The sequence below is a fragment of the Antechinus flavipes genome, chromosome 3 (genome assembly GCF_016432865.1).
Source record: "Antechinus flavipes isolate AdamAnt ecotype Samford, QLD, Australia chromosome 3, AdamAnt_v2, whole genome shotgun sequence".
Taxonomy (NCBI): domain Eukaryota; kingdom Metazoa; phylum Chordata; class Mammalia; order Dasyuromorphia; family Dasyuridae; genus Antechinus; species Antechinus flavipes.
The window spans coordinates 463660622-463673127 of NC_067400.1; positions in this window are offsets into that span (position 1 = coordinate 463660622).

The following is a 12506-nucleotide window of genomic DNA, read 5'->3' on the forward strand; positions in this document are numbered from 1 at the left end:
TTTTTTCCACTGGTTCAATATCCAAGGCAATCCCAATAGACTTTAGGTAGAAAATACCATCTGCATTCAGAAAGAGAATTATGGGGACTGAATGTAAGCCAACATATGCTATGTTCACTTCTTTTTTTTTTGTTTTTTTTCCTCTCCCATGTTTTTTCCCTTTTATTGTGATTTTTCTCTCCCAGCATGATTCATAAAGAAATGTGGATTTTAAAAGTTAAAATACATGTATATCCTGAAAAAAATTAATGAATATGATGCTGACAAGTTTATTGTAACCAGGTTCCTCTCCTGCCAAATGGCCTGTGTTTATCCCTGAAAGCTTAAAAAAATGTAACTTAAACTGTTTTTAAAGCATATTATCCACATCAAATTTTTTAGAAGTTAATGCTAAAATAGAAATCAGCAATATTCATAAATAACATAAAACATTTAGTCCTGAAATGCTTGTACTTCTTTTTCTTGAAAATCCTTGAGAAATTAATTACTCTCTTTGTTCACCTTGTATAACTTACATTTTTATTTATCCAAAAGTTTGTTTACTTTGTGAATAAGTCCCCAAACTACTTCTGAAAGCAAGTGAAAATAAGTCTTTAGTTTCTGTCAATGGATATGATATATTTGGAGAAAACAGATCCCAAAGAGGACTTCAAATATGCTGTTCCACACATTAAAAAAAAGAGCATGGCAAAGATACATAATATTTTGTCTTGTGTCCAAAACTACAATATATCTACAACGTATAGGGATAATCTCATATTTGGGGGCCTCTGATGGGTAGCTACTCCAGAATATCAATATATTCTCTGGATTTTCATTCATTCAATTACAAATTTCCAAGCCCCCAACAATATATTCAATTTTCTTCTGGAGGAGACTAAAAATTCAAAGAAAAAGCATCTATCAAAATAGTGTAATATGAAAAAGTGTAATAGAATATGCTTTTCATCTTGGGCATGAGTCTCCCACAAATCCATAGTCCATCAGTGAGAAGAGTATGAACACATATAGGCAACAAGTCATGAGAGGAGCAGCAATTCATAACAATGTTATTTTACATCACTGATTTCTTCTGGTGCTCTTTACAGATCAGCATTTCCCTGGGCATTGTGTCTTTTTGGGCTTCTTGCTTCATTGCTTTGAAAGTGACTGTTTATGCTGTAGTCTTTGAAACATGTTGCAGGTAGCAAATGGCTGCTAGTCATGGTACTCACAGCATGTTTCTCTGCTAATCACCAGGAGACTATCATTGCTCTGCTAGTCTCAAATAGTTTGGTGGTGCTATATTGGTTCTCTGTTATACCTTGCCACAAACTTCTGGCATACATTCATTCTCAGCCATCTGTTGAGCATCCCAGGTTTAATTGGCTAGGTTATAGTGGCTAAAACTTCTCCTCTGATAAGCAAGAAGCTGATTATTTACCAGTTTAGAAAAGTTAGAGTGTATTCAAACCAAAATTCATTCATTCTCTCTCTCTCTCTCTCTCTCTCTCTCTCTCTCTCTCTCTCTCTCTCTCTCTCTCTCTCTCTCTCTCTCTCTCTCTCTCCCCATAGGGATGGTGATTGTAGCCTTTTGTTCAAGACAAGTATTATGTTCTCTAGCATAACAGACTTTCAACCAGAACAAAAAGGAAGCTAAGTTGCCTACCCTACATTCCTACCTTTATTGTACATTTTTGTCAGCAGCAAAATCCAGCTGCTTCGGTAATGTATTTTGGTCAGCCAAAAATCTTCCCTACATATGCTATCTCTACATATAAAAAGAAGGATCATTAAACATAACTGCATTTAGAAAATGTGGTATTCAAAACATTATAAATCATTGCAACATTCCCAGTGAAGGTAGTATTCAGAATGCCTTAGGGCTCTCAGTCTTTAATTTCTGGAAGCTCTGGAAAGCACCCTGGGCTTACTCAACCAAATCCATTGAAGGAATTGATGTGCTTCCTGGTGAGAGGGCATACTCACAACTCTGGAATATTCTCCATAACTACAGAATGGAATTCTTAATAGGACACTGCTGTCTGAGAGATACCAAAAAAAAAAAATCACATCTGTTGATGGGGAAAAAACAATAACATACTTTCCATAGAGATGGTCAGTCAAATAATAAATAAGGTAACTAAATCTATGTTCTTTAATTCTAGTGCTTTTTATGCTTTACCTGAGGAAGAATGCAGAAGTTCAAAGAAATGAAATAACTTTCTTAAAGGGACACAGTTATTAGTCAGTCCACAAGCATTTATTCAATGTGTACTATATCCCAGCCACTATTTTAAGAGCTGAGGCTACAAAGAAAAGTAAAAATAGTCCTTGCTTTCAAAGAGTTCAGAAAATGATGGGGAAAATAACACATAAACAACTATGTAGAAACAACCCATATGAAGGACAAATTTGGAATAATTAACAAAAGGAAGGCAGAGAGATAGATCTATTGCATTAAGGGAGATCAGGAAAGGTTTTCTGTAAAAAGTGGCATTTTAGTTAATACTCAAAGGAAGCCAGGGAAGCTAGTGGTAAAAGAAAGAATTTTAAGTATGAGGGGCAGCCAGTGAAAGTCAGGAGATATAATGTCTTTTGTGAGGAACTTCAAGGAGGATAGTGTCACTTGTGTTGTGATTTTTTTGTGAGTAGGAGATGATAGTATCCTCAACAGGGGCATCAATAGGGAAGTTTAAAAAAGTCAAGAAAATGGGAAGGGTTAGGGGAAAGATAAACTTCCATTTTGATTACATTCAATTTAAGTTTTCTTTATGACATTAGTTCAATATGTCCAAAGGCAGATGGAGATGAAATAATGGAGGTTAGAAGAGAATTTAGGGCTGGATAAATTGATCTGATGATCATTAGCCATAGAGATGATAATTGAATCCATAGAAATTTATGATATCATCAAGTGATATAGTATAGACAGAAAACAAGAGCCCACAATAAAAATCTGTAGAACATTGAGAATGGAAACAAGCTGGACAAAGATCCAACAAAGGGCACTGGGAAGAAGTGATTAGACAGGGACAAGGACAACCAGAAACGAGTCATACCATGAAATGTCATAAACTAGAGAGTATTAAAGTGATTGACGGTATTAAAGACTATAGAGAAGTCAAAAATAAAGTTTTTGTTTTTTTTAATCATTAGATTTTGCTAAAAGACCGTCTTTAACACTGGAGAGAGTAGTTTGGGTAGAAAGATTAGCTTGGAAGCTAGACTACAGAAAGTTTAGAAGAAACTAAAAGAAAACAAGTGGAAGTATCTATTGTAGATGGCCTTCTCAAAAAGTTTAGCCACAAAAGGCAAAAGATATTTGGGATGATAATAAATGAGGATGAATAGATCAACTGAGAAATTTTTGAAGGTGGAGAGATACTCAAAAAATTGTGCTGACTCGATCCACAATAAATTTATGATGTATAATCTTCTTCTTTTTTTTTTTTTTAGTTTTTTTAGTTTTTAGTTTAGTTTTTTTTTTTTAGTTTAGAAACTCCCAAAGTATTTTTTTATTAAAGATTTTTATTATCAAAACTTATGCATGGACAATTTTTCAGACTGACCCTTGCAAAACCTTGTGTTCCAAATTTTCCCCTCCTCCCCACCTCTTCTCCTAGATGACAAGTAATCTGATATATGTTCAATATGTTAAAATACATATTAAATCCAATATATATACACAATTATATGATGTGTAATCTTAAATGGTCCCTCACTGGAGCAAAGCATTTTTTTTGGTTAACTTTCCTAATTGATTCACTCTCCTACTCATCATAGTAGCTTTTCCAATATTTTTCATCCCTCTTCAGACCCCCTCATCCTCACTTTTTTTTAACTAATAAATTAAGGACATTAGCTAAAAGATCCTTGTTCCCTTCTCTTCATCTCACAACCTCCAGATACTTTTTGTCATTGTCTCCTCCTTTACTCTTGTCACATAAAGACCTCTTCTTTGACGAATCTAACTCTTCTACATGTACAAGTGATCCCAAACCATCCTGTCTTCTCCAATAGATTATCTCCTGTATCATCTCTATTATCTCTCTTCATCCATTTTGTTGTTATATTAAATAATTTTTTCCTTCCATACTTTTCCTTTTGGGTTTTATAGCAATATACTAAAATTGTTGACATTTTTGCCATTTTATTGTTTATTGCTATTTTACTGTAACTTATTGTTTCTGCTTTTTTGTATGTATTTTACATTAGTCCCTTCTTTCTCTCATTAGTTAATGCAAGTATTCAATAATTTAAATTTTTTCAGAAATAATTACTTTAGATGCTAGAAATTTGGGGATAATGCCTAATTATAAAAATTATTTACCATTTTAATAATCTATTCAATATTTAGGATAACACTTATAGTCTCCATCATAACCTGTGTGCTTTATTCATATTTGCCCAATTCACAATGATTTTCCTGCATTACAATGTATAATGAATATAATTGATAGTTCTGCTTTTCTACATTTATTTACAAAATTTTTATACAATAATACAGCATTAATTTTGTAAATGTCTTACTATTTCTGCAAAATAAGAATGTTCTTAAAACTTCCATTAAATAAAAATCTATTATATCAAGCTTTTTCATTCTGTTCTGAGTCCTGGTTTCTTTATCAATTATGTTCTCTTATTTAAATCTGAGAGAAGAAAATTAAAATCACATAGAGTTATTTTCTTACTGTTTTGATCTTTCAATGATTCAATTAGCTTCTCTTTTAAGTATTTAGGTGCTATGTCACTTGGAACCTATATGTTCAATAGCATAATTACTTTATCTACTTTATCTATTGTTTTTAAATATATTTATTTTTCTCTTGTTTGGGAAAGAAGGAGGCAAGATAATTAGGGTTGACTTGTCCAGGGTCACATAGCCAATATGTATCTAAGGATGTATTTGAACCTGGAGTCTCCCTGTCTTCAGGGAATTGGCATTGCACCACCTACTTGCTCCATCTTGCTTAACTATATCTAATTCTATTCTTGTTTTATCTGAGGCCTCAATATGCTACTCCTGTGTATGTGTTGGCTTTTTAAAATCATGCTGAGAAATAATAGTTTACTCATGTTGCTTTTACTAAGAAATTCTTGAAGTTCTTTTCCTCTAATCCATGTCGTCATGCTCCTCCATTTTAATAGATAAATTCAATCCATTCATAGTAACTGTTACAATCATTAAGGTTTCATTTTTTTTTCTTCCCTTCACATTTTGTTATAATATTTCTCTCTAGACCTGCACCTCTGGGAAGGGGAGACAAAAAGGAAAAGAAATAAGAATTATGTTCCTGAAATATATATTATTCTTTTTTAGTTTCCTTTCTTCCTTCTCTCTCTGTCCAGATTTGAATTATTACACCTTCGTCCCCCTCTTTGCTTTCCTCCACCATTACCCAGCAATCTTCATCAGCTATAAATAAATCCCCTTAGACTTTCTCCTCAACTCAAATACTGCTATCTCTCTACATAGTACCCCTGCTTAGTTTAATCTACTTCAGAGTTTTACTGTATACAATCATTACTAAAATCCATGATCCATTCATTCTTTTGTTAAAATAAATAAACATTTATTATTTAATTTTTTAAAATTATGGACTTGCTAATATATTTTCCCTTGTCTTCCTGCTTTTTTTTTCAAAATTCTTATTTAGTCTGTATTTTATTCTATATCAAGGCAGCATGGTGTAAGATAAAGGATATGGTTGTTAATGTCCAGGTTTAAGATTTGGCTTTGACACTTGGTAACAGTGTGGCCTTGGGTAAATTATGCATTGACAACTTACCAAACTGAAGGCCTGTTTTGCTTATATCATTGTTGTATGTCTATAAAACCTAGGAGAGTCTCCCAGTGCCATGTCAGAAAACTGAATCCCTTCAATTTGGATTGTCTTAGGAACTTTCTGAAGATCACCCAGCAGGATAAGATACCAGAGATTGAGGTCTAAACTTACAAGTATTCACATGCTACTGCAAAGTGCTGTAGATGACGCTTCTGTATCTGTATTATGTAGATGCTTCTGATGAGCTGACCATATTGTCCAAATGCCAATGACTATGTTGCTCAAAATTCACACAAGGTCATGCAGTCACATGGAGGGCAGAAGAAGCAATTCAAGGACACTCTCAAGGTCTCTTTGAAGAACTTTAAATTATGATTATGAGTCATGGGAGATATTGTCACAAGACCACCCAGAATGACTTGCCCACATCAAAGAAGATGCCGTATTCAATGAGCAAAATAGAATTTCAGTAACTCAAAAAAAAAATGTGAGATGCACAGATTTAGAGGCATTTCCCTTACAAATATTGCATTAACCATTTGTGTCCAACCTGTGATAGAGCCTTCCAAGCTCACATTGACCTGATAAGTCACAGTTGGATGCATTGTTACTTGACTCCAACATATTGATGTCATTTTGGTCCTTTTCAAAAATCAAGATCAACAATCAAGCAACTTAATCTATATGAACCTCAGTTTCCTCATCTGTAGAATAAACATAATACAGATTTCTTGGTGTGGAAAATAAAATGCAAAAGACTATTTTCGATGTGAATTATCTTTTTTTTTAACAAATCTATCAAATCAATTTGCTTTAAAGAACCCTTTCATTTCTTCCTAATTCTAAATGTTATTTAGCCTCTTCTTTTTATTTTGTTTTATTTTTAATAGCTTTTTATTTACAAGTTATATGCATGGGTAATTTTACAGCACTGACAATTGCCAGACCTTTTGTTCCAATTTTTCTCCTCCTTCCCCCACCCCCACCCCTAGATGGCAGGATGACCAATACATGTTAAATATATTAAAGTATAAATTAAATACAAAATAAGTATACACGTCCAAACCATTATTTTGCTGTACCAAAAGAATTGGACTCTGAAATATTGTACAATTAGCCTGTGAAGGAAATAAAAAAAAAAATGCAAGCAGGCAAAAATGTAGTGATTGGGAATTCAATATAATGGTTCTTAGTCATCTCTCAGAGTTCTTTTGCTGGGTGTAGCTGGTTCAGTTCATTATTGCTCCATTGGAACTGATTTGGTTGATCTCATTGCTGAGGATGGACAGATCCATCAGAATTGATCATCATATAGTATTGTTGTTGAAGTATATAATGATCTCCTGATTCTGCTCATTTCACTCAGCATGAGTTCATGTAAGTCTCTCCAGGACTTTCTGAAATCATCCTGTTGGTCATTTCTAACCGAACAATAATATTCCATAATATTCATATACTACAATTTATTCAGTCATTCTCCAACTGATGGGTATCTACTCAGTTTCCAGTTTCTGGCCACTACAAACAGGGCTACCACAAACATTCTTGCACATACAGGTCCCTTTTCCTCCTTTAAGATCTCTTTGGGATATAAGCCCAATAGTAACACTGCTGGATCAAAGGGTATGCACAGTTTGATAACTTTTTGAACATAGTTCCAAATTGCTCTCCAGAATGGTGTAGCCTCTTCTTTAAAGAATTTCCATTCCTGTGCAACAAGATAACAGTATAAATACGTATACATATATTATATTTAACATATACTTTAACATATTTAACATGTATGGGACTACCTGCCATCTAGGGGAGGGGGTCAAGGGAAGGTGGAGAAAAGTTGAAACAAGTTTTTGCCAGGGTCAATGTTGAAAAATTACCTATCCATATGTTTTTATATAAAAAGTTATAATAAAAAAAAGAATTTCTATAATCCACAACTATTTAATCTGCCTTCCATATCCCTACATTGCCATATATAGTCATTCTATTGCTATCCACTTTACTCTCAGATATTTGGACTTGTCACCAGTACACTAAACATTTTATTCATCCTCCTTCAAAAATACCTGAAATGCTACCTTCCCCAAGAAGCATTATTGGCTATGTAGCAATGACACAAAGTCACTTCTCCTTTCTTTTCACCTAGCCAGCCCAGCGTTCTCTTTACTTCCTGTATCTACTCAACATATCTCTTGTTGCTTCTAGTGAATCCCATGCCTTCTTCTAGTCTCACTTTCAAGGGGGCACATATTTTCTTTTATCTTCTTCTTCATGGCATTCTGACCATTTTCATTCAAAGGCCCCTAATGAGTTCTTCCTCCTGATTATTTCTGGGACCTAATAAAGTTTGAAGTTGAAGAAGATTGCAATTTAAATATGAAGAAAAGAAAAATAAGGAACCATTTGAAAACATATCTAATCCAATATGAATCCTCATTTTCAAATTATAGACTGCTCTGAAAGTCACTTTGGATGATTATGTTAGAGACCCTTAAAACTAAGGGTCCACACATTCTATATTCATCCAGGAATTCACTGAATTCAGAAGGGTTCTATTTTGTTTTTAGCTTTACCTCAAGATGGAATCAAGTGATAATGTGGAGGGAAGAATTACTGTTAAACATTTATGAAGAACACTGGCTTTCTTGGAGCTGGAAGGGTGTGGTGACAAGTGCACAAATCCACATCCCCTAATATGGTTTATTTTGCTCTGGGGAAAAATTGTTTGCAAAAACTTTGCTTTTGATTTTTGTTATCCAAATAATTCTAGCTTAAATTGGAACTCAGCTATTAATCTGATAATGACACAGCTGAGACACATTCTCTGACAATTGATCTCAAATGACTTACAAGGCTTTACTTTAGCTCATTTTCTGCATTCCTTTCTAGCCAGGAGTTCTGTCAGTTTTTAACACCCTGTCCAATCCTTCTTCCCTCAGTGCCCCCACCCCTCACATACTTTTAAAAGGAAAATAGCCTGAAATATATGTATTAAGATGATTACTATGTTCCTGAAAATATCCTTTCATTTTAATATTTTTATTTTTAGCTTCAAAGCTTTTACAGGAATGAACACCTGTCTTTCGGGCATTACAAGAAATTGTCAGGTACCTGACATACTTTGTTGCATTAGGTTTCTTAACAGTGACATTGTGAAGAAAAGTCACATTTTAATTAGTGATCAAATCAAAAAATATCTGTTGATTTGGTTGGGTTTTCATATTCTTTGATATTCTGGTTTATTAATCCAAAATAAGGATAGCTAAATAGCACAGGATAGAAGGATAAGGAAGATTTTTCTTGAGTTCAAATCTGGCCTCAGATACTTAATTAACTGTGTGGCCTAGACAAGTCAGTTAACCACGTTTGTTTCCATTCCTTATTATAAAATGAGGGGAAGAAGGAAGTGGCAAACCATTCTTTTAACTTTGAAGAAGATAAGAAACCCCAAATAAGGTCACAAAGAGTCAGACCGAAAAATTGAAAAACAAATTACTGGAATGCATTTATTCTCACAGATATTTGTTCCCTCTCAGAAATCAATATGACTCATTCATCAAAAGGAACAAATTTTATTCTACTGAAACATGTCTTTAGGGTGGTTCTTTTGTCAATTCAGTGATGGAGCATTTATTCAGCATTTCTTGAAACAACTAGGAAGGTCAGGGATCATTTCAAAGAATCTGATAAATCTAGTCATTGACTAGGTCTGGAGAGGCAGGGGGCTCTGGACCTGTTAATTCATTCACTCAAAGAATTCTGGATGAGGAAATTCAGATTCTCAAGGTATCCATAATTTGTCATCACAGAGTTCCCTGGGGGTACTAAGAAGTTATTACTTGCCCATCCAAGGTCAGATTCTCACTATGCATCACAGATAAGATTTGAAACCAAGTCTGCTTTTCTTATCACTAAAACATGTTGTCAGTAATGTAATTCTTAAAATAAGTGAGCCACTACCCAGATCTGAGAAATTTGGTCCTACTGAATTTTTTTCTTATATTGTTACTACATGTAATGTAATTGAATGTGAGTTGGATTATTGTCCACATGCAAAATATAAAGTGCAGTTTAGCAAAGTAGTAAGTGCACTGGCTTTGGAGTTAAAAGTTCTGAGTTCATATTCTGTCTCTTTCACTAAATACATATATAACATTGGGCATGTCACTTAATCAGGCACCTATAAGAAAGTACACTCCATTGTACTCAACTCCATTTACCTTTCTTACTATCCCTCTTCTACCTAGGGTTATCCTCAAATGTTTCTTCAGTTCTCTGCTTCTTCGAATTGGGTATTTTGTTTGGCAAAGATATTAATATTTCAGCTTTTTGAGATAGCTTTCCATTAATCCAAGATCTGGGTTTAGGTTAGGATTGACACCTTTCTTTCATAGTACCTTCAGAACAGCCTCTTTGCAAGGGCTTCAGGCTTGACCCTTCTTCATGATAAACTTGTTAGATAGAGAAATTTTCTGAACCACCATTTCCCAAGCCAGAAGCTCTTTAAAATTTGGAATCATAGACCCTTTCACTCTGATGAAGCATATAGACTCGTTCTCAAAACTATTTTTTTAAATGCAAATATGTAAGATTAAAAAAAATAATTATATTTATAACCTGAGGCTCAAGGCTGAGTATATGTATAAGATTTTCTCATCAGTAGATACAATGATTCCTTTATTCTTCATGCCTTATGTGGAAGATCCATTTGATGAGAGCTTGATAGAGGAGAAATCCTTCTAGATTCTAATTTTGAGAGAAGACACAAATGAATCAAAGCTCTCTTCTGAGAGGGGTCTTTGTCTCCCCAAAAAAAGAAACAGGCAACTCTTGAAACATACATCTATTTCCAGCTTGTCATAAATACTTAGATGGAATTTCTTCTAATGAAAGATTAAGGAATCTTTTTCTCCTTCCTTCCCTCACTCTTCTCCCTCTTCCTCTCTTCTTTCCTCCTTCCCTCTCTCTCTTTCCTTCTCTTTCCCCTTTCCCCTGCCTCCCTCTTTCCCTCCCTCCCTTCTTCTCTCTCTCTCTCTCTCTCTCTCTCTCTCTCTCTCTCTCTCTCTCTCTCTCTTCTCTCTCTCTCTCTCTCTTTCTCTCTCTCTCTCTTTCTCTCTGTCTCTCTGTCTCTCTCTCTCTCTGTTTCTCTCTCTCTCTCTGTCTCTCTCTCTCTGTGTCTCTCTCTCTTTTTCTCTTCTCTCTCTTTCTCTTCTCTCTGTCTCTCTGTCTTTCTTTGTCTCTGTCTTTCTCTGTCTCTCTGTCTCTGTCTGTCTCTCTCTCTCTCTCTTTCTCTCTCTCTCTCTTTCTCTGTCTCTCTGTCTGTCTCTGTCTGTCTCTCTGTCTCTCTCTCTCTCTCTCTCTCTCTCTCTCTTTCTCTCTCTCTCTCTCTCTCTTTCTCTGTCTCTCTGTCTTTCTCTGTCTCTCTCTGTCTCTCTCTCTTCCTTTGTCTCTCTCTCTCTCTCTCTCTCTCTCTCTCTCTCTCTCTCTCTCTCTCTCTCTCTCTCTCTTTCAATTTCAAGAACTAAGCTGGATCTGTCAGGTTTGGTTGAGAAATGAAAAAAATATCTCTAGCTGCTCAAGAAAGGTAGATTAAAGAGTTCCTGACCCCTTCTTGTTCTGGGACAGAACCAGGGAGTTCAATTTGGCTCAGAAGGCACCATATCTATCCAGTGAGTGAATCTCATAGAGAATTTCCTTTAAAAAAATTTTTTTAAATGTATAATATGTTATGTTGGACTCTGCATAATGGGGGTAATCTTTGGGTTCCATGTGGCAATTTGAATAAAGCTGAATCTTGAAGAGTTACATATGCTGGCTCCTTGAAGAGGAAATTTGATGAGAAGTAGCAGCTTAGCATTTGCTATGAGGTCACACAACTTAAAGCAGCTTTTCAACATCTTTTGAAGAAATCACCCTTTAAAGTTGAAACTGATCAAAGTGACCCAGGGTACAGAAGTCAGAATCCCTCTCTGGCCTATCCATTACAGATGGCAGAGACTCCAACACTTCAAAGTTGGAGGTCAATGGAGACTCCCAAAGTGCAGATGTCTGCCCAATACTTACCCAGAAAAGTAAAAGATGCTAGCTAGCTAAAGCTTCCAACCTGCGTAAGTAGGGCCATGATGGGAGGGTGAGGGTGAAAAGTACTTCTGATCCCAGCCAAAATGACCATAAAACTAATTCTTCCCACCACCACCCCACACCCAATGTGTTTATTTTTCTAGATCCAATTCCAGCTTAATCTGAAATTGTTTAAGATTTCTCCTGTTACTTTCTCAGTTTTGATCCAAAATGCCAACCAGAAGAAGAGAAATACTCAGAAAAACATTACCCAAATACTGATAAATCAGCATTCCATTTTCTTAGTTATAAAAACAGGTGTAACAGACTATATTGCAAATTCTCACATAAGTCTGTTTGATTATAGTAGAGAAATCACACTACAAAAAGAAGAAAGGCCTAAAAAAGGTCAAAATGTCAAAATGGTTTCAGAAAGTAAAATTGAAGTTATAACTAACATGATGTGAGCTAACTTTTAATAAATTCTACTAAGGAGATTTGTGTATCTGTCAAAGAGTTGAGATAGAACTAATAGTAGTAGTAGTGGTTCTTGGAAGTAGAAAGGGCCTCATAGAAAGCTGAGATATGAATAGTTTAAATGACTTACACAATAACACATAACTAATTAGTGGATCAGATAATATCTAGGGCCCTTTCTTAGTCTGAAGAATTGTCACAATG